The sequence below is a fragment of the Notechis scutatus genome, chromosome 5, assembly GCF_049901735.1.
Source record: "Notechis scutatus isolate UNSWTSFEM ecotype Mainland chromosome 5, rNotScu1.2, whole genome shotgun sequence".
Lineage (NCBI taxonomy): Eukaryota > Metazoa > Chordata > Lepidosauria > Squamata > Elapidae > Notechis > Notechis scutatus.
The window spans coordinates 46,524,683-46,548,651 of NC_142013.1; the positions used below are offsets into that span (position 1 = coordinate 46,524,683).

A 23,969-nucleotide genomic window follows, 5' to 3' on the forward strand; every position below is an offset into this window, starting at 1 on the left:
TACACACACACAAACATTATATAAACAGTATACGTATACATACATATTAAGTTACATATGCTATTTTTATCATTTTAATGACACAAGGTAGCTTGCAACATGATAAAGTACAGTTCAATATAGTACTTGCTGCTCTCATAAGGACATTTAACTATGGAATAATTCTAATCTGTACAACGGTACAAATTCAAACATAATACATGTAGAAATCAAGTTTGTTTGCTCAATAAAATGATTAACTGCAATTTTTTAATCTAATGAGAATTTAACCTTTCACTGATTCATTGTATTAATATCCTTCTTACAATATAGTATTTCATCTTTTCTGGATTTCTTACCATTTAATTTGTTATTTTTATGTAAGAAGACTATAAATAGTTCATTAATATGTAAATATTTGGTTTATTGTTTTGGAGAAATAGTAGAATCATTACTATCAAAGTATTTTAAACAATAGAAGATTACATATTTTAAAATTAATTTTTAAAAACCTCCTCAAAATTGCTTATTCCAATAAACTAAGTTACTGGAATCGGCAGTGTTAAGTTGTTTTGAAACTGGCCTTTCAAAAATCTATGTTCAGTGGCCTTTTAAAAATGTCTGGCATAGAAAACACTTGGATATAATCACTTCTGATTCTCGGAATTCTGTTTTGTCAGCATTTCAGTTCTAGGATAAGTTGAACAGAATGAGTCTCTACAAGAAAGTTCAAATTTGTTGCAAAGTATGTATAAAACCTATTTTATCCATAGAACAAAGCAAATGTTGTTCTAAACGATTGGCTCTCAATCCCTAAGTCCCTAAGTTTCTCTTTTTCTTTCTTGCTGCTTATCCGTTGCATGTATTATTAAAAAATTAATCAAAGTGCAATGTGACTTTATTCAGTAAATTCTCATTCTTTTCTCTACTGTTGAAGGGACAATGAAGAGGGAAAGTATGCTCACAATATTTTTTTATCAGGAAACTACTGTGATACTTTCAGCCCTAAAAGTAAAAACTCCAAAAGGTTTAGGAAAGAAGGTATGGTGATGAAAATTAGGAGGGTGAAGAAGTTTATAGTAACCATTATAATATATAAAGATACAAAGAAGTAATACATATGATTGAATCTTTCATCACTGAATTGGCATTTGGAACAGCCCCATTTATTTTTCAGTGGTTTGGAACTGAATTTGGTATCCATCCAAAAGAAAAATGAGCCTGAATTTAAATTTAACTCTTCTCCTTGTGAGAAGAAGATAAGGGAGAAATGCAATTGCTTATAGGATGCTTCCAGCTGGTCAGTAAGTTGGTTAGTAAGCTGCAAATAGTTTACAGGGAACTGTGATGATGAAATATTCTTGCCGTTTAGTTGCTGCTTTGTAATGTTAAGGAATGAAGTATAGGACAATGTGCAATAATTCAAGAAATCAGAATTATAAAGATCACATGCATTTTCATCTATATCATCAATGGTCTCAAGGCATAATGCACTACATTTGTTATTTTATTTTTTATATAGTTGGGTGACTGTTTTGACCAAACAGACTATTTAGAAAGGGGAAAAATATAACATGCATGTACATTTGAGACTTGCTTAGAATGACTCCGTCTTAGAATGAATCTCTGATTTCTGAATCTGACCAATGTACATAGTAACTAGAAGAACTATTTCTAGAAAAAATATTACTTTTATGTACATTTTTAGATGTGCATAAAAGTAAAAAAAAGTTTGTGGTTTTATTTTTGTAATTCAATTCCTAATTTCTTTTTAATCTCTATTTTTATATAGTAATGCATTATGTTCAATAAACTGATGTTTTCTGAATTTTAGGCCTGAACTAGTTTTGAGTTAAACCAATTTGTTTTATTTTGCTTTGTTTTACTTTGCTTTACTGAGATTTTGTAACCAAAATAATTGAGTTTAACTGGGTTATTGATTAATTGATTGTGGCTTTCCTAAAAGAGGGGAAATTTCCATAACACTCATATGAAGTGAAAATCAGATAATTTATACTATAAAATTTATTTAACTTATTAATATTCTGTTTTCCTATTGCATTCTTTAGGTTAAAAATGTTAAGCTACAGGTCATTACATTACATTTTTACTTTAAAATATTTGTTTTATTTATAATTTGTATCCATTTATTCTGCTATAGATTTTTTCAAAGGAGTCTACTCTTTTGCAGTATGTGGAATCTACCCAAAGGAACACATTTGTTCAGTGAAGAGAATGATATTGTTCATTTACATATGGTCACAAAATGATCTCTCGATACTACCTTTTCTACTTTATTATTTTTCCATATACAAAATGCATGCCATACAATAATTTGAAATGCATAAACAAGGATAATTCCTTTCAACTTTGTGAAAAGTTCAGTTTCCTTTTATAGGAAATGAAAAATGGGGTGTTCCGTGTTTAAAATGAACTAAGGAGAACAACAAAGATACTAATTGGGATTACAGATATTGTAGGAAATATGTAGCCTATCCAACTGGATACAATAGGCACAATCAGGTCCCTTCCCCATATATGTTGCCATCTTGTAAGATTTATAAAGCATATGTTTTCCATGGCTATTTCTTCAGGAGAGAGCTGTGATGAACTGACTTCCCCCCATGTATTGGGACAAGATGAAGCTGAAGTTGCAAGATGTATCTTGAGTTGTATTGGGTTTTTTTGTTGTTGTTTTAATTGTTTGTATGATACTGTTTTTATATTGCGATTTTGAGCCACCCATTGTTTTGGTTTTATGGTGGATGGCTACACAAGTATATACATAAAATCTGTAGATTAAGACTGTCATATTCAATTATTTGAAGATTGTGCATAGTAGGTAAATTGCATCCAAATTACTGATTTCAAAGCACACTGCAGAGGACTTGGAATAAACACTAGGAAATCCTCTGTGATAATACAATCTTTTCAACAACACCTCAGCAATTATTACAACCATTGTAATAATTTCATTTTATCATCAGAAAATTATTCTTGAAGTTGTCTTGAATTATATTTTTATCATACTTGTTTTGGTTTATAGTGGAAGTATGTTCAAGTAAAACATAAACATATGCTTCATATAGATGAAAACAAGAATGTGGATGTCACATATCCAGAACTTCTATGGGGAAAAGCTATGGCAGGAATGTTCTAAAAAAAATTCTTGGTTTTTTTTAACTTCTTGTCTGTTCAAGAACAGATTAGGGAACCAAAGTTATGAATGTTCATACTGCTTTTATTCTAAGAGTATCTTTTATTCTAAGAGTATAGGATCTTACAAATCTGAATACACTTCTCAAATAATTTTCTGTCCCAGACTAAGATGTCCTTTAAGGCCACTGTGTTAGTTACAGCTCTTCTTCCTGTTCCTCAAAGTTATTGCTACTGCCCATTACACTCCCATAAAACATTTCAACCTTGACACATTAGTTTTCACTTCAACTATCTCCATCCTTTTCATTTTACAGTTTCCAGCACATTTCCTTTTGCCAGTCATGCTCTAATAGTCCACTTTAACAGTAAAACAGTAAAACAATTAATTATATTTACATCATTTACCAGTGATTAACTCCTGTGCTAGTTCTTATTTGTGTCTAATCAGTGTATTTTCAAGGTTGCACACTGCCTGGAGTTGCTTTTTTGTGAGATGATGGCTATACAAATTTATTAACAAAATAAATAAATAAATGTATGCGAAAGGATTATTATAATTTTAAGTACTGTATATACAATAACAAATGCATCATAGTTTAAATACTGTATACTTATCCAAAGGACTATTTGAAACATTTAGATTATTAGTACAGACATTTCAGTACATGTTCTTTAGATGACAGGCAAATAGGCATATTTTTACTATACCTCAGTAATGCTCAGGTCCAGCATCATTTCTGCTTTCCTATTCAGTTATCTCAATTTATGGAACCAAGTTAAGAATGCACAGATAGTATTGCCCCATGTAGGCACTTATATTGTGACAAGCTAAATGGTTATGCACAAACCAAAATAAAACTTTACCTTTTATTTTATCTTAATTAAACTATGGTAACTGAAAGCTATGCTATATCTTCCTCAGAAGGAAGCAACCATTCTAGCCAAATATTTTCTTAATTTCCACTGGCTTCTACAAGACCAGTATGGAATAAGAAACCAATGCCACATAGATCTAAAACTACTTCTATTAGAAGAGCTATAGTAACAGAATCTTGCAGCTCTTAACTGTGCATTTCTTTTCCCTCACTTCATCTTCAGGTGAGAGCGGCTTATCAAGAGATTTATTTCTTTGAATGACTGTTGCAGCATCCCCACATTCACAAGAGGCCAAGCGAGGAGAAGTGCCTCTCAATGTGAATGATGTCAAGTTGGCCATGCCCACCCAGTCACATGACCACCAAGCCACACCCACCAACTAATCCATGCCCACAGAACCAGTTGTTAAAAATTTTGAATCCCATCCCTGATTTGTTCTGTATTTATTTGATCATTGCAATAGTAAATCTGTCTTTCTGTCCTCAAGGGATATTCTCTTTATATTCTGCATAAGTGTTTTTTAATAACTTCAGTAAACTAACATGGAAAATATGGCATGCTTCCTTTTTCAAGTTGAGGGTGATTTCATAATCTATAGGAACAATCTATTTTAATAGCTGCCTCATATAAACCCTACCATTGGGTAAAATGATAATACCAAAATATTGATCACAACACTTTTAGTTTTTGCCCTAGCTAAAATTCCCATTTTTGAATAATGTGATGATTATTTTTGATTATACTAAACTAAAAAAATGACACCCAACTAAGAAGTTGCTTTGTTGTTGTTAGTTGTGAAGTCATGTCCGGCCCATAATGACCCCATAGACAACATTACTCCAGGCCTTCCTGTCCTCTACCATCCCCCAGAATCCATTTAAGCTCACACTGCTTCAGTGACTCCATCCAGCCACCTCATTCTCTGCCATCCCGTTTTTCTTTTGCCTTCAATTGTTCCCAGCATTAGGGTCTTCTCCAGTGAGTCTTTCCTTCTCATTATGTGGCCAAACTATTTGAGTTTCATCTTCAGGGTCTGGCCTTCTAAAGAGCAGTCAGGGTTGATCTCCTCTAGGACTGACCGGTTTAATCGCCTCACCTGAGTCTTCTCCAGCACCCTGGTCGAAAGACCTCAATTCTTTGGTGCTCAGCCTTCTTTATGGTCCAACTTTCACAGCATTGCAACTGGGAAAACTATAGCCTTGGCTACACACACTTTTGTTGGCAGAGTGATGTCTCTGCTTTTTAGTATGCTGTCTAGATTTGCCATAGCTTTCCTCCACAAGAGCAAGCGTATTTTAATTTCTTGGCTGTAGTCCCCATCTGTGGTGATCTTAGAGCCCAGGAAAATAAAATCTGTCACTACCTCCAATTCTTCCCCATCTATTTGCCAGGAATTGAGAGGGCTGTATGCGATGATCTTAGTTTTCTTAATGTTGAGTTTCAAGCCAACTTTTGCACTCTCTTCCTTCACCCGCATCAAGAAGCTCTTTAGTTCCTCTTCATTTTCTGCCATTAGAGTGGTATTATCTGCATATCTGAAGTTGTTGATATTTCTCCCGGCAATCTTAATTCCAATTTGTGATTCGCCTAGCCCCACCTTTCTCATTATGTGCTCTGCATATGTTAAATAGGCAAGGTGACACTATACAGCTTTGCTGAACTCCTTTCTCAATTTTGAATCAATCAGGGTTTTCATGTCCAGTTATCACTGTTGCTTCTTGACTCACATATAGTTTTCTCTAGAGACAAATAAGATTATCTGGTACTCCCATCTCTTTAACAACTTGCCACAATTTGTTGTGATCCACACAATTAAAGGCTTCAGCATAGTCATTGAAGCAGAAGTAGATGTTTTTCTGGAACTCCCTAGCTCTCTCCATGATCCAGCATATTTTGGCAATTTGATCTCTAGTTCCTCTGCTCTTTGAAATCCTGCCTGTACTTCTGGTAGTTAATCTGCAAAATCAACTGAAATGTAAACTGAGAAGAATCATTCTTTTCTACCAATCTTCTTTATACAGCCCAAAATATCTTGTCTTCTGATCAAACATCAGTTCAGTCCAGTGGTACCTTTTGACAGCAGATAATAAAGATGCTAAGTTACTACTGTTTTCTAGAATATTTGTGGATAGATGTTTGTTTCACAGTTTAGTGAAACCATTCTTCTAGTACATTTGCTGAAGGAGTACAGACCTAGGTAAAGACTAGGTCTTTAATGTGGCCCATTTTTTTAAATAGGATGTCTGGACTGTAAAGTTGGGCTTCAGACCATACTTACATACAGGGGTGGGCTTCAAAATTTTTAGCAATGGGTTCTCTGCCTGGTTGCTGGATGGGCGTGGCCTTTTCGGTTTCCTGCACCACAGAGGGGGAATCTTTGCCCTCCCTGGGCTCCGGAGGTTTTCCTTGAGAACAAAAACGGCCTCCCCGGGCTCCAGAGGCTCTGTGGAAGCTGGAAATGGGCCTGTTTCTGGCTTTCTTGAACTTCTGGGATGCCTATTTTTCACCCTCCCCGAGCCTCTGCGCATACCCTGCTCTTACCTACATCCAAAACGGGCCACATGGGGACTACTGGGAGGGGTTGGCAAGGCGGTGCCAGCCAGGAGTGGGATTTGGGGGTTCTCCAAACTGTGCAGAAACTTATCTAGAGGATCTCCCGAGCCCCTGCAAATTCCCAGCAGCCCACCTCTGCTTACATATTGAAGAAAATCTCCTTGAAAAATATTTATAACAATTCATGAAGCAGATTGATATGTGGCATAACTGGTTCCAGCTCCCAACTGGCTTTCTCAGCTAAGATTACTGTTAATTGTAATCTATCACTAATGCTCTAACTGTGCCCAAGGGTTTAAACCTAATATGTCAATCAGATCTTTATTATAGTTACGAATATTAAGTAGTAGAAGAATTCTTTATCCCTGAGTTTTCTGATATTTAGGACATATCTGATGATCAGAACCTTTTAATTTTCTTTCTATTGTTTACTATTATTGTCAGATCTGTACCGCTTGGATTTATTGATTGATTCAATTCCCTGCCTTTCTGTTCTAATAAGCATAGTGTGTAACAACATTAAAACAAATCACACCAGAACAGGTAATAAATAATGAAAAACAAAATTAATATCGAATATTGTATATTTTATATAGACTAAAATCATTTTGCAGTTATAATCCCGTTGAAATAAATCCACCTTTACATTTGTGTTAATATTGAGAGAATGGAACCATGCTTCAGATGAAAAACAATAAGGAAGAAATCCCTCTTCTGCATCCCAAAAGGATAGGCCTCTGACAGCGCTGATCTTTTCCAGCGGGCAACTAGTGTAGTATCTACATTGTACATTGTACTGTACAATGTCTACATTGTACAGCCATTGTACAGCCAATTAGCAGCCATATTTTGCACTAATTACAATTTTTTAATGTATTTCAAGACTACAAGTAGTCTTTATTTAGTGACTGTCTCCCTTAGTGACTATTTGCAGTTATGCCAGTGGTGAAAAATAACTTTGTAACTAGTCCTCACATTTATGGCCTTTGCAGGCTTCTGAAGCAAAGGGCAGCTGGATAAGATCATAAGCACAGTCACCGTTTCACTTAGCAACCGCTTTGCTTAATGATGAAATTGCTAGTCCCAATTGTAGTCATTAAATGAGAACTACCTGTATATTCGATAATCAAGATAGGATATCACTAAAGACACAATTCAGGCTGTAAATCCAATACTGAATGGCAAAGTAACACTCCAAAGTGTGAATCTGCTTTTCCACGACCATTCAAACTCATGCAAAACAAACTGAGTTGCAGTCACCAATCCCAGATTTCTACAGGTAGTCCTTGACTTACAGTAGTTTGCTTAGTTACAAAATTACATTCAAAGTTACAAAGGCACTGAAAAAAATGACATGACTATTTTTCACACTTATGACTGTTGCAGCATTTCCACTGTTACATGGTTAAAATTTGGATGCTTGGCAACTAACTCATATTTATGACAGTTGCAGGGTCCCAGGGTCATGTGATTGCCTTTTGTGCCCTTCTGTCAAGAAAAGTAAACAGGAAAGCCAGATTCACTTAACAGCTGTGTTACTAACTTAACAACTGCAATGATTCACTTCACAATGGTAGCAAGAAAGGTTGTAAAATGGGACAAAATTCACTTAACAAATGTTTCACGTAACAACAGAAATGTTGTTTGTAAGTCAAGGATTATCAATAATACCACTGCCTTGTTGGGATTTAATTTTAGTATCTTTTCCTTTATTCAACCCATTGCTGAACTTATGTGCGTCAAGGGTAATGATTGCTTTGAGGGGATTGATAAGAAACAATAAAAGGGAAACATGGAATACTATAGGTCAGTAAACAATACATATATAACCTGCATGCCTGAATCATCCCTCTTCTTGCCTCTCTTCCTGCCCCCTATCTCCCTGCTCCCTATCTACCTCAAAGTCATAAATTCAGGCTACTTCATATACCTATAAGCAATCTGCCAGGGAAACTATGTTCATATAAGCAGCAACAGAGAAAATCTAAAAATGAAGTGAATCAAATTTCCAAGAAAGGTTCTTGGCAATACTTGACAGAAAACTTTTGATTGGGCTTTGCTCTGGAGATATGAGAGAAGCCTACTTATCAGCAGCTTCTGATCCCTCCCGAGCACAGTTGTTCCTTATCATATCTGGCTGTTTCCAGAGTTTATTCTTCAGCAGCCTTGCTAGATGCAATTGCGTCTTGACATAGCCAGTGTTCTTATCTCTACCTTTTTTCTTTTAAGAAGCCAACGTTCTTGAGGACTTGATGGAGAAAGCTCATGATTAGAGACAGAGTCTTCTGGATTTAGGACATGGGTTTAGATTGATTGTTATCTTTTGTTTTTTATGTGTTATTTGATATTTGACATCTGAGTATCTGCTAAATAAATGCATATAAATCTTGTTATACCTATATTCTGTGCATGACAAGGAGTTTGTAAAAAAAATGCATGAAGTCAGTTAGCAGAAATATTGCATGTTCTAAAGAAGGTTACTGGGAAATATAGTGATAGCTATCACCAATGAAAATACTTCAATTCCTTTGCTCTTGATCCAACCACAGAAGATTATAGCTACAAAATAACTTGATGGACTCTTGGTCATTTGCTAACAGGAATGACATTAATGACAGGAAATAAAAGTGAAATAATTGTTTCATGCATAAACATATTACTTTTCATTGAAGCATGACTATCAAAGTCCCACATTATTGTACGTTTTTGTGTGCTTGTGTTCATGTGTGTGTGTGTGTGATTTGCATGTGTGTAAACATTGGTGTGTTTTAAGCATAAGATTTTTTTAAGCATTTGGAGAAGTCAACAGATTGGCATATGGAAATTACCAGCAAGATGAAGTACTTAGAGCATTATTAGTAAAAGACAAGAAGAATAATTTTTGCCAGCAATATGCATGTGCAACAACTGGAGCTCTGTAAATTAAGCCATGTTCAAAATTGCCTCATTTGAATCTGCCATACAAAATATTACCTTACATAAATGAGGTGAAGCAAAAAAATAAACTCAACTCCTACTGAATGAAGGCGAGAGAAGGTGAGAGAAGTTCCCTGAGGATGGGCTCCAGCATGAGTCCAAAGGTTCGGAAGAGTAAACCTCTGGTCCTAGTGACTGACCCAGATTAGATCCACTCCTAACCACTATGATCTTTACTTTCTTCAAAGTTGTTTGTTTGTTTATCTATTTATTTGTCTCTTTATTTATTTATTGTATTTCTCAAGCAAGTATGCTTGCTAGAAGAAGAAAAAAGCAGAAAAACAAATACATATAGTGCAATGACATAGGTGGGATTCACAGTTTAATAATCCTTTTTTGATTTATAGCCTGTAAACCAGTTATGCCGCCTTCTTCATAATTACTCATGTCCTTGGTTTTATCGTTCATTTTCTTCTGGCTGCATAGCATCTTTTATCAAGTTCTTTTCTTTTGTCTCCTAAAGCTTCTTTGTGGATTCTGTGGTCTTTAGGCCTCTCTAATTACCAATCACCTTCTTCTGCATAATTGTATAGTGTGCATTTTAGTTGCAAAAGGGTAAAACATAATTAATGTTTTAAAATTAGTAGCAAGACGGATGTTATAATTTTTACAAAAAATGATATGTTTGAATTTCTCATATTTAAAGCTGAAAAAGGGTGTAGAAGAGTACCAAACTGAAACATGACTCTCAACATAGTATTCTTATCTGATCTACTACAGTTCAACAAAAAAAACCCTTCATAATCCATCTTTTTCTTATCTTTCATTTTAAAATTATATGCAATTTTCTTTATACTCACTAAAAACAAGTATGATAAAAAATATTGTAAAAATATGAAATATTTTTATGTTATTTGATTATATTTCTATGTTGTTGAATTGATATTTTTGTGAGCTGTTAGGAGTCAGGCTGAAACAGCAGAAAAGTCATGATAATAAACAAAATAAATATACAATGTATCAGCAATAAGGAAAAACAACAAAACAGAAACAATGGGTGGAAGCTTGTTAAAGAGAGATCCAGTCTGGAATTAAGGAAATGTTTCCTGACAATAAGATCAATTAACCAATGGAACCAGTGGGTGCTCTATTGCTGGAGGTCTTCAAGAAAAGATTAGATAACCATTTGGATTGAAATAAGATTTCCTTCCTTGGGAGGCTTCCGGTGGCGCTTCCGTCGACAACAGATTGAAGACTGCGATCCGTGTTTACCTTGTCGGAGGGTCCCAACGGGACCAGATCCACCTCGGAGGGGTGGGGAAAGAGGGGGAGACCGCCAGCTGGGCCAAGGGGAGCTGCATCTCCCCTCCTTGGCTTGGCATACTCTCCTTGAAGACAGGAGTAAGCGGCAGTCTTTAATGCTGCTCTGAAGATGGGAAGACATTTGGGAAATAAGATCATGCTGGAGCGGAGAAGAAACAGGCAGATTGGAGACTAGGCAAACTAGCTGACATATGGACATTAAGGTACCCTGGAATTAAGCTAAAAATAAACTTTAAGAAAGAAGGGTAGCAAAAGCGGCGACCAGAGAAAGTGGGGAAAAATTGACAGCTGAAAGTGGCTTTGAACTTTGAAAGGAGCAAAATTCAAGGAGGAAGCCTGAAGAAATACTTGTTTAAATTGGATAAATATATGATTTTGGCACTAAATAGACATAAATAAAAGCTGAATGTGAATGTGTCAAAAAAAACCAGTAATTGATCATTGGACTTATTGGACTTTTGAAATTTAAAAGCCCTAAACAGAGAAAAGTAAGTGCAGGGGGGGGGGAGAGTGGAACTCGGACATAGCAGAGAGTGCCACCTAATGGTAAAAGAAAAATTTTAGTGACTTTTTAAAATTCCTGGTTCTTTCAAAAGTGGAATTTGATAGAAAATAAAAGCAACTTTGTTGCAATAAAATAGAAACTCTGGAAAGTGAAATGTGAAAACACAGAATATTAAAACAAAAGAAAGAAATGTGAAGAAATTACTCTGGGACTGTTTGATGATTTTGGCATAAATTTAAACTTATGGACATTGGATTGTTTGATGAACTTGGAAAAAACTTAAAGAGGATTTAATAGAAGCTCATCATTGGAAAAAAAACACCACAGATGCTGGTTGAATTAAATTACTGGACAATTGGTTTGGATTTAAAAACTAAAAAAAAGGATAAAGAAAATATAAAAGAAAAGTTTAAAATGGCAGAACTTTTTTTGGAACTAAAAATGGAATTAGGAAACATAAAAGAAATTCCACACAAGAAGGAGGTGAATCATGCTGCCTAGCTTTACAATAATTAGAAATGGCAATTTTGGAGTATGAAGAACAACAAGGAATGCCAGGAGGGGAGAAGCTAATTAAAGAAGATGCCAGCTTCAACAAACAAAGGTTGCAACGAATATTAAAGCAAAAGAGAAAAAGAATGGGAATTAAAACTTGGAGATTTGAGGAGGCAATTAAAAAGGGAAAGGTTTTGAAAGCCAAACAAAGAAAATGGAAACAGCAACAACAGAGGGAAATTTTAAAGAGGGAGCGGGATAAAAACTGTAGCAAGAAATGGAGGGAGAAAATGAAGGAAAAAAGAAACAATAAGAGAAAGGACCAGGAAATAAGGAGATATGTAAACTGTACAAAAATGAAAAGAGATTGTTTAGTCAAGAGACATAAAGATAATGGATAGATTAGGATTAAGAAAGGGGATTCTGCAAGGTAATGTGATGTAATATAATGGCATTTGAAATAATAAAATTATCTAGGAGATAATAAAATATAGATTCTTAAAATCAAAAGACCGGAACTGATTTCTCTTTGTTACTAGACTATTTGATATTGTTAAATTACATACAGAGATAAATGGAATAAATGTGGGAAAGAGAAACTATTATACATATGCTAAATATGTTTAATAAATTTAAGAATATAGTTAAAATGAATTATGGAAGAGGGAGGAGACTGCCTGGAATTAAAAAGAATCTAAAGTAAAACTTCAACAAGACTTCTAAAAGATACATTTTAACTGAAACTTTGCAATTAAATAGTAACCCCAGGAAGAGAAAGTGAAAAAAAAGAGCAAAAAAGAAACAGCTTGCGTGTATTTGGATTATTTGGTGATCTTTGGATTTTTGGTTATTATATTTGAATGACTAAAATCAATTGGGTGGTTGTTTAAAAATGTATACAATGGCACCACTTCTGGATGAATTGAAAATGGAATTTAAAAAGTACAAAGAAGATGCACAAGAAGGGAAGGGTTCTTTTGGCTTCGTCTTTAAATTCTTAGAAATGGAGATTTGGAACTATGAGAAACAACAAGAAAAGACTGCAAAACAAGAAGACTGGGACAAAGAAGAAGCCATCTTTAATGAACAAGTAATTCTATGTGGGGAAGAAAAAGGAAAGGGGGGAAAGAGAATGGAAATTTAAGACTTAAAAAAACAACCAAAGAAAAGAAAAATAATTCAAAAAATAAGTATAATACTGGAAAGCAACAGAAAAGGGGAATACAGAAGAGAGAAATAGAGGTAGAGAGACAAGGGGGTAAAAAGGGGAGAGAGAAGAAGAGAGGGAAGAAGGAAAGGAAAAGAAGTTACAAAGGACCGGAGCAAGATATAGAGAAACAGGACCTATTTAGAGATAATGGGTGAAAATCTAACTGAAAAAGGGATTCTGTAAAGGTACATAAGATTGTATTGTTATATTAGTAATAGAAATAACTTTAGAAAATTGGAAACAACATATGATTAAAATAAGGGATAAAATAGTTAGTGTAATTTAGTGAAATGTTTGTGAATAAAATAAGTGAAATAAAATAAATGAGAAAATTGAATTAGGAAAGAACGGGAACATTTTAATTAGTTAATGTTTTATAAAATATAAGTGAAGAGGGGTGGGAATTAACTATGGAAAGCTTATAATTGTTCCCATAGAAGTATGATATTTAATTGAAAAGTAATGTTAAAGATGTTAAGACTTTAATGAATATTAATATTAATATTAATGATAGAATTGAATTGAAATGGAATGTTGTTTCAATTATATACATTTTTTTAAAAAAAATTTAAGAATACAGTGTGTATTTTAAGAATGTACCAAGCAGAATCCGAACGGAAGTTATGTATTATATTGAATGTTACAACTTTAGGGAAAAGATATAAAGGCGTCATACTCCAATCAGTAATTACAGGAGAAATTTTGTTTAATGAGAAAAGATAATAGATAATTGAAACAGGACAGACAAAAAATATAAATACAATGACTTGAATTGAGATGAGATAATTAAAATAAAATTGAGAAAATTAAAAGAGAGGAGTAGCTATGCAGAAAATGTAAAATAGTAATAAGATATGGAATAGAATATAAAAATGAACATGAACCTGAATTTGTGTCTGTACGAAGAAATGTAACCCGGGATTATGCTGATTTCAAAAAAGATGTTTTATTTGTATTTTTTTTCTCTTTGTGAAAACTCAAATAAAATTTACCAAAAAAAAGATATTTTTAAAGCTATATGGGTGATAAAATCCTAAAGAGCTTGGTACATAGTATTTCTGAAATATATTCCATCACACAAAGCAAATCTTTATCCTTTAACAACAAGCGATTTAGATGACACTCTTACATTACTTATTTGTTTGTTTCCTGGTTCAGCAAGAGTTAAGTGTTTTTTCTTTTACAAAAAGTTGCTATGTAGCAAAACAAATAAGCAAACTACAATAAATTGAACAATAAAACTTAGATGTTGGAGCCAAGTTATAAGAAACTTGAGGTGAGTTAATTTTTCCATTATTAAATGTTCTAAATTTGGCTATGGATAGGTCCCCTAACTATTTTAATTTTGGATACTGTTAATAGATGACATCTAAGAACTGTATGTTATATTTCTCCAGTTATTCTAGGACATGTAAGCTGTTGTCCTATAGTATCTTTTACAGAATTAAGTAGTTGCTCTGGAACTGTTAAAACAGTATAATGTATTTTTTGTTTTTGTTTCTGTTTCTGTCAACTGCTGAGTCTTATTTCTGGAATTCTTTATGGCAACCAAAAACATGATGATAGCCATAAAGCCAAACACATTTAAATGACAACGAGCTTCTAGTAACAATGCTGCTCCCTGTGAATAGGTTAGGAGTGGTTCAGCATGTTTAAACTATGTCTGCTTTGCCATCACTTAATGCAAGTTTAGTTTTATTGTGACCAGCAGTTTTGTAGAAGATAAAATTACTTCAGTAATCTCATAATTTATTTTTCTACTAACACTTCTGCCTTTTTGTTGAGTCCCTCTGAAGCAATGCTGTTTTTCAAAAGATAGAAATATTTCTGAACTGTGCCTTTGTCTGCATTCTGATTAAAAATAGAGTGTTCTACATATAAACCTCATCTACCAATAGTAATTGGGACCAAGAACTCTGTCACTAAGCAACAGTATGTCATGTGATCACACCAACTTAAAATGGTAGTCCCAGTTGCCTTTGCTACATTGAATTCTGCCCAATCACAGTACTCTGAGGTTACATGGCAGCAATCTGCCACCTCCTGCCATGTTCTTTATTAACTTTGATTGTCAGAAGCTAGCACAGAAAGTTACAAATGGTGATCATGTGACCATGGTACACTGCAATATCATAACTGCTAGCCAGTTGCTGAGCACCAGAAGAGCTATCACATGGCCATGTTGGCTGCAACTAGGAGAACCCATTGTAAGTCCCATTCATTCATTCAGCACCATCATAATTTTGAATCATTGCTGAAGAAGTGGACATTAAGTGAGGACTCTGCTCTTTTATCAAGGTGACTGAAAATAAGGATGTAGCCATCCAACAAATCAGCAGGAATTTCTGACTGCACAAAGCCTAGTACATAAAAATAGGGAAATTATACCTTTTAATTTAATGGCAGTGATTAGAATTTAGTTATGATCCTAAAGCTTAGTTGTTATGTTTTGACATCATGATATCTACTATACCATGAATACTGTAAATTATACTGCAATTTATATAATTTATAATAATGTAATTTATAAATTATACTGTAATACGGTAATATACCATGAATATTGTAAATTAGTGCCTCGAAGATATTCCAAAATATAATCCTGTCGAGAGGAAATTTTTAAAAAGGGTCAATTTAATGTAAAGCAGATTAAAGCAAGTACTGAAATCTTACTGATATGATAAAACAGTGGTATCTGTCCTACATGAGCATAACAAAGAGTGGCATTAAATTGTTCTGTTTATCCACATCTGGACTTCCCAATGCCTATGAATTTTGACCTGATTAATTTATTAACTTAACACTGTATATATCTTTGGAATGCTGATATTTATGAAATCAAGTTAATGAATTGGTTGTATCATCTCTTGTCTACAAAAATATTAAAAAATAACTATTTTTAATCAACTAATATTTTGAATCTCAAGTCTTAAATCAACTTCAATTTTTCCAATGAGTTCAGTCAAGATTTGTTAAAAGAAAGAGAGAGAGAGAGAAAGTGAGCTTAAAGCTATCATAAAAGCAACATGTTTCATTTAAAACTATGGGGATCATATCTTTATATGGATACTTCTACAATTTGGATAATATGAGTCACTTTGGGGACACATTACAGGAGTTCTGCTACTGTACTTGTTAGTGTTTGGGGATTAACCCCTAGAAGAGTATTGCAGCAGTAGTCAAGCCAGGCAACCAAAGGAGAGCGGAAGGGCCCCAGAGTATACACACACTGAACACAAACACTGTTTGTAGTTTAAATAGTTTTTAATCCAGTTAGAGTTTAAGCATTGTCATTCAGTCCATTAAGTCATTCACAGTATTTCCATCCAGTAAGACTCACTAGTATAGTCCAAGTTAAGAGTCCTTGCAATATCTTTATCAGCCGATAAAGATATCTTCTCCTCCTCCGGTTTCACTCTCCAGAGAAACAAACGCTGGATATTCAGCAAACAGTAGCAAACAAAAACAGTTCAGTCACAGGCACTCACAGTCAGTAATCTCAGTTAGTCGCAGTAGCACACAGTAAGTCGCAGCAGCACACAGTTACAGTAAGCTTTCCAGCTTCTAATGCTTCCTTATATTGTAACTTCTAACCGCACCCTTAATCGTCTAATTGCCTGCTGCATTGTGCTTAAAGTGATAAGCACTTAAACCATGATATCTAAGTTTTATATATTTATTCACCCAAACCATATTTGGTATCAATGTTATACCTAACATACTCCCTTTTGGGTGAAATAAATATATAATACCTTACAATCTAACCCCATATTTTTCACAACTCTCCTGGTGCTTACTGGCACCTTGGGCTTTAGTAAAATTATCAGCTAAATTGTCCTCCGACATACAGTACTCTAGCTGAATCATCTTACTTCTTACAGATTGTCTCACGTTTAGGTATCTTAGATCTGTATGCTTGCTCCTTGTTTTTACTCCAATATTTGTGGCCATTTGAATTGCTGCCTGATTATCTTCATGTATAATTATAGGATAATCTACAGTTATACCTATATCAATTAACATTTGTTTATACATTATTAATTCTGTACATAACAGTGATAAACAGGAGAATTCTACCTCCATAGTAGACAAACTTATATGCTGTTGTCTTATTGACTTCCAGCCTATTAATGTCTTACCCAGCATTATGGCTGTTCCTGAAGTCGACTTTCTAGTGTCTCTTTCTGATGCAAAGCTAGCATCTGCATAAGCACTCAGAATTAAATCACCCTTTGGTTCTAAATACAATGAATAATTCATTGTCTTTTTAAGATATCTTAATATCCTCTTAGCTGCTATCCAGTGTCTTTCACATGGTGCAGAATTGAATCTAGCCAACTGATTCACACAGTACGATATATCTGGTCTAGACCAATTACTAATATAACTCAAACTACCAATTAAAGATTGATAAATCACCTTATCAAACTCAGGGCTTTGTTCATCAGTGTTGCTAAACTCCTGACTCATTGGAGTCTTAGCTGGCTTACAAAGCTCCATCTTGTAATCTTTTAGTAATTTGCTTATCTTATCTTCCTGAGATATCTTAAAACCTTTCCGTGTTTTCTTTATATTCAAACCGAGATACTTCTTTATCTCCCCTAATTGCTTGATCTTTATTCTCTTTCCTAATGATGCTATTATTTTATTTGCTTCATCATTAGTTTCAGTTATCAATGCAATGTCATCTGTGAATAGTAATAATAATGATACTTTCCCATTTGTCTCCCTCTTAAACAGACATGGATCGGCTAAACCAGCTTTAAATCCTATATTGTCTAGTTCCTTTACAATATACTGATTCCATTCATAGCCTGATTGTTTAAGACCATAGAGGCTTTTCTTTAACAACCAACAATCATTATTATCCTTATTTTCACTTTTAATACCAACAGGTTTTTTCATATAAATAATATGTTTTAATGGGGCGTGCAAGTAAGCAGTTTCCACATCTAGATGGTTAACTATATAGTTTTTACTAGCTGCCCACACTAAAGCTGCTCTCAAGGTTGCTGCCTTAAGACTAGGTGCAAACACCTCATCATAGTCATTAGCATTCTGCCTAAAACCTTGGGCTACTAACCTTGCCTTATGGATTAAATTACCATCTTTATCTATTTTTACCTTAAATATCCATTTGCAGCCAATGGATTTCTTTCCTACAGGTAATTTGGCATTTTCATACACCTTCATATCACTTAATGAATTCAGTTCCTTATTCATTGCTGCATACCAACTTTCTTTTTCCTTAGTAGGATACTTTTTAATTTCTTCTACAGAATTAGGAACTTGATTAATCTGGCACACTGTGTTAGCCTGGTACCTATCAGGCGGTCTAGATATACGTGTAGTTCTTCTGGGAATTACTGGGCTTACAGGAGGACTTTGTTGAACTACTACTTGTTCATCTTCCTCATCCTGTTCAGCTATTGAATCTGTTTCTTCCTTTATGGGCACTATTTCATCCTGTATTTGTCTCTTTACTTTATTTTTAAAGTTACAGGGATAACTAATGGGATTTCTATAGGATTCAATAATTACCTCTTTATTGGCATCCTGTTCTAATTTCTCCCATCCTTCATGTTCTAGAAATTGGGCACTAGCACTACATAACACTTTAGATGTGCCTTTCTCCCAAAATCTATATGCCCTATGGTTTGCCTGATAACCAACGAAGAAAATCTTTTAGCTCTATGTTGCCCTTTTTTCTGAGTTGTGCAGGAATATGCACCCATGCTGGTGCACCAAATGTGTGCAGGTAACTTAGATCAGGTTTCCTGCCATGCCATCTGGTGAATGGTATTTCACCTGTTGTTGTATTAACAACGTTGTTCAATATGTTATTAGCACACATTGTAGCCTCCCCACAAAGAATCAGGTAACCCAGAATCATTTAACATTGTTCTAACCATTGCCTGTAGTGTTTGGCCTCTTCTTTCAATAAAAGCGTTATGTTCTGGCCTGTATGGAGCAGACTTCTTATGCTCTATTCCAGATACCTTAAGTCTGTTCTGGAATTTGTTATTAATAAATTCATTACCATTATCTGTCACCAGGGTTATCAGTTGACGTTTAGACTTTCTTTCAGCAAACCTAAGCCAATTGAAAAATGTTGATATGTTTCAGTTTTGCTTTTCATTAAATAGCAAAACCCATATCTAGAATAATGGTCCATAATGCTCAGTATATATCTAGCACCCCCATACTGGGTTTCTTTGGACCTATTATGTCTGCAAATACTACTTCTAAAGGTTCTTTTGTTTTGAAACCATTTAGCCTATTTGCAGGCAATACTTTGCTCTTATCTTCACAGCAAACATTACAACGCAAATATTTATCACAAGGTTTTAACCTTATTCCTTCAGATAACTCAACTGTACGTTTTAGCATTTTAAAATTTACATGCCCCAAACGCCTATGCAATAAATGGATACATTCTTCATGAGGTTTTATATTATTAAATACAGTTTGTGCCTCCCCTTTCTTACAATTATTTAAGACATATAATGTTCCATTTAAAGCTGCAGTTACCCTTTTGTTATCTTTTTCAATTATGCAATTATTATCTTTAAAAGTAATTACATAACCTAATTTATCTAATACCCTTACTGAAAGCAAATTAAACTTTAGTTGCGGTACATACAACATTTTTATATCCTGGTTTATGTACGGACAACGTGCAAAACCTTGACCTTTCGCTTTCAGGTTCCAGCCATTGGCAAGAGATATATGTTGAGAGCTTTTAGACATTTTTATAAATTTTGTCTTATCTCTTGTGATGCAGTGGGATGCCCCACTGTCAACCACCCATAAATTATTCTTCACATCAGAGTTGCTAAACGTGGCTAGTTCAAATGCTTTCTTTGGCTTTTTTACATTCTGGCTTTTTCTCTTTTGCAGAATCTTGCCAAATGTCCTCTGCCTCCACAATTAAAACACTTTTTAATTGTGTATGCTGTTGAAGATAAATTCTCTTCTTCCAGGTGCTGTACTTTGCTTTGCTGGTTTCTTTCAAGCTTTGAAGATAATTTCTCTTCTTTCTTATCTTCTCTCAGCTCGTCACGCTCACGCCTTCTTCTGGCTTCTTCTAATAGCCTGCCTGTAATCTCGGTTAATGAGAGGCTTTCTTTTGGCAATACTTCCAACGAAGTCACATAGTCATCATAGCTTTGATCTAATGAAGATAATATTATGTAGACTTGTTGCAGTTCATTAAATATAAGCTCTTTTCTTGCAAATCTTGAAAAATGCTCTTCATACAGTTTAAATGAACTAACATATCTCCATTCCTCTGAAGATGCGTTCGAAAAAGCTTCCGTGTAAGATTTATATGTGCTCCTACACTGTCCCGAACATAAATCTTCCTGAGGTTCTCCCAGCAGTTTGCAGCATTTTCTTCTCCACGAATATGGACAAGCTGCTGATCACAGAGAGTCAGTCCTATGATGCATAAAGCCTGCTCATTCTTCAGTTTAAAGTCTTGTAACTTTTCTTTATCATCATCATTATCAGGATCCCAGCTACTCACATCTGGTGGGTTTGCTATAATGTCCCACAAACCTTCTCTGCGTAGAAGTAAACTACATTTCATTGACCATGAAACATAGTTTGTTCCATCCAGCCTGGATATCATGGACAGTTGTGACAAATTTACTTGTGCCATTACTCTTCAGATATTTTGACTATTTTAAACTAATTAAAACAGTTTGTTTTTACAGTAATGTGCAACTCACACCAACTCTCTCTGCTATATCCTGGTTAGTTAGACTATGCTGCTGGGCCCATAACCAATGTTAGTGTTTGGGGATTAACCCCTAGAAGAGTATTGCAGCAGTAGTCAAGCCAGGCAACCAAAGGAGAGCGGAAGGGCCCCAGAGTATACACACACTGAACACAAACACTGTTTGTAGTTTAAATAGTTTTTAATCCAGTTAGAGTTTAAGCATTGTCATTCAGTCCATTAAGTCATTCACAGTATTTCCATCCAGTAAGACTCACTAGTATAGTCCAAGTTAAGAGTCTTGCAATATCTTTATCAGCCGATAAAGATATCTTCTCCTCCTCCGGTTTCACTCTCCAGAGAAACAAACGCTGGATATTCAGCAAACAGTAGCAAACAAAAACAGTTCAGTCACAGGCACTCACAGTCAGTAATCTCAGTTAGTCGCAGTAGCACACAGTAAGTCGCAGCAGCACACAGTTACAGTAAGCTTTCCAGCTTCTAATGCTTCCTTATATTGTAACTTCTAACCGCACCCTTAATCGTCTAATTGCCTGCTGCATTGTGCTTAAAGTGATAAGCACTTAAACCATGATATCTAAGTTTTATATATTTATTCACCCAAACCATATTTGGTATCAATGTTATACCTAACAGTACTTCCTTATCGCAGATAATGGAAAACAACTGAAAAACAATTGGCTTGCAGAACTCTATAAGCTTGTTTCAACTATTTCTTATCTTGTTAGGTTAAGAGTCATTTTTTTTGTTTTGGTTTAGAAAAAGCCAATATTCAACCATTGTCTTTTATCTCAGAAAAAAGATACAAAACGACAGACACAGAGGCAGGAACAGCAAGATGGTTTTCTGTTTCCTTTACATATTCACTAGCTCTTACTAGCATCAAATACAACTTTCCAAAGCTTGTTTTCCTATGATAAAAATAAGATCCATTTAAAAATTACTGTGCAAATTGTGTTTGTAATACTTTTCTAAAATATTTGCAGTGGGAGTATTTATAACCTAAAGTTATCTCAAGGAAATTTATATGTAAAAAAAGAGGGGGTGGGAGGCAATTTGCAGAAATTAACGGAAAATGAAAGCAAAATGTTTTGGGAGCTTGCAAACATAAACATTTTAAAAATTATTAGATCATGATGATTAGATAATGATGGTGATAATGATAAAAATATGTAGGGGGAACACTCTTTCTCCCAATACAGTTTTGATATAAATACTAAAATATGATTTTACTTAACTTTCACATCTTCAGCAAGAACATTGAATCAAAAACAGAGCTGGAAAATTCAAATAAAAGACAATTGTACACAAAAATGACCCAAAATAGTAAAATAATGCTTATATATGTATGTATATTTAGGTCCAAAAATGCATATGTGTCTGAAAAAGAGAATTGAATATGTGGATGGAAGTGTGCAATTCCTAACTTTTAAAGTAAAGGACAAATTATTTTTTTGAAGAATTTGAAAGCCATTTTTTCTGAAAGCTACACAGAAAAACTAGAAATACATCTTGGCAAACTATTTTAATAACTTTTATATGCACATTTCATGAAGCCAATAGAAGTCAAGGTCAATTTGAAAGCAATTTTACTTTTTAAAAAAATTCTGCCAAAATCAAATTATTTTCTTCTTACCCAGTTTTCTTAAATTATTGTTGGATTATATCCCCCATCAGTATTCCAAAACCAACTTTCAGTTGTGCCATTAGTATGGGCACAAATAATTCATGTCTTTTCCCACATTACTCTGTATGTTTGCATGATTTTACTTCTTGGTTAGGAGTTGGAAGAAGAAACAGGGCAAGAAGCCAGTGGCTTAAGCTTTGTACTACTACTCCTCTGTCTATTCCCTCTGCTTCGATGTCATATCATGTACCACAATGTCAGTAATCTCACATTTTTAAGCAATAACCATAACTATGCTTTGTGTTCTGTGAACAGTGCTCTATAAACATTGTTTTAATCTATTCCTGGTTATACTCACAAAAGATTTATTCAAAATTCAAGTAGAATAAATATGCTTTTTTATAGGACCATTAGCCTAGCTTTTCTTATAACAATCTCACAAAAGAATCCTCTTTGCATTTCATTTATCATAATTGTCCAATTCCCTTTGATTGGAATTTTGTTTTTAACCAATCCCTTCCCACATATGAACATTTATTTTCAATTCCTCATTTCTTTCACTGCTCACTTGACTCTCAGACTCTTCTTTTTTACTTCAAGCTACACCGGTATCTCTAATATGTCAGTTTAAAAAAAAACAGATATGGTTGCTTTGTATTCAAACATGAATGTTTATACAGTGACATAAGCAAACGCCAAACAGCAATGGATAGTGTTGTGATGATGGGATTAAAGAACCAGTCATTTATTTTAATCACTCTTGTTTATGTTAAAAATTCAAGTCACTATTATGGTGATACAGTGATATTTCTATTGTCCTCTTTCTGAAAATATGATAAATAAGCATAAAACACTGAAATCGTGTAATTTTTTTAAAAATGAAAATTGTACCTGGAAATTTATAATTCTGGAACATAAGTCCTTCAATACTTATATTTTCAAATCTAATAATATACAACTAACCTGTTATATCATTAAAGGAGAGAAACTAGACAAACTACTAGTAAACAATCTTGTTTTGATGGGCCAGAAGTAAAAATGGTAACATATGTTTCAAAATTTGTTCTATAATTTTGGAAAGATTTCTAAATTAGCATTTTTATGTAAATATTGTTAGATTAAAGCATGAATTGTAATAGAAAATTGTAACCTAATAAATAAAAATATAATCAAGTAGGACTGTAAAAAAATCTCCAAGGTATTGTGTCAGATATACGGGCAGGAAGAAATTGGGGGGGGGGGGGATATATACTGTATAAGTTTTGATAAGTTTTTGAATTTAGGAAACATTATTTATTTCTAGAAAAAAAAAACCATCAAATAGGTATTTCTAAATATAGTTTATTTCAAAGGATGCTTAGCCATTGTCCACTCTACTGCTCCCTTCAGCATAAGGGCAATGAATACATTGTCATCAAGGATACAGTAGCAATGTTCCATTTTTACATAAATACTATGTGTGTATGGATATGAACAAGATTTGTTAATCATAAAGCTATATTGTGTTAGCTGATAATATATTAAATTTTAGAGTCCATTCTCAGGTTTATTATGGTTAATCTAGGTTTGGTTAACAAATTTCATT

The 23,969-nt window shown here is 34.1% G+C and overlaps 2 protein-coding genes and 1 long non-coding RNA gene across 5 annotated transcripts in view; 2 read left to right on the forward strand and 1 right to left on the reverse strand.

Annotated features, from left to right (window-relative positions):
- The window catches only part of LOC113409848 (uncharacterized), a 58,663-nt gene extending 36,142 nt beyond the window's left edge, over nt 1-22,521 (reverse strand). Inside the window, exon 1 of the long non-coding RNA XR_003370583.2 lies at nt 22,394-22,521. This is a non-coding gene — a long non-coding RNA (uncharacterized LOC113409848). The remainder of the gene's footprint in view (nt 1-22,393) is intronic.
- Nucleotides 1-23,969, forward strand: part of LOC148130466 (uncharacterized) — a 203,408-nt gene that overhangs the window by 136,860 nt on the left and 42,579 nt on the right. The gene's annotated exons all lie outside the window — the stretch shown is intronic.
- The window catches only part of CXADR (CXADR cell adhesion molecule), a 225,769-nt gene that overhangs the window by 3,065 nt on the left and 198,735 nt on the right, over nt 1-23,969 (forward strand). The window lies entirely within an intron of this gene.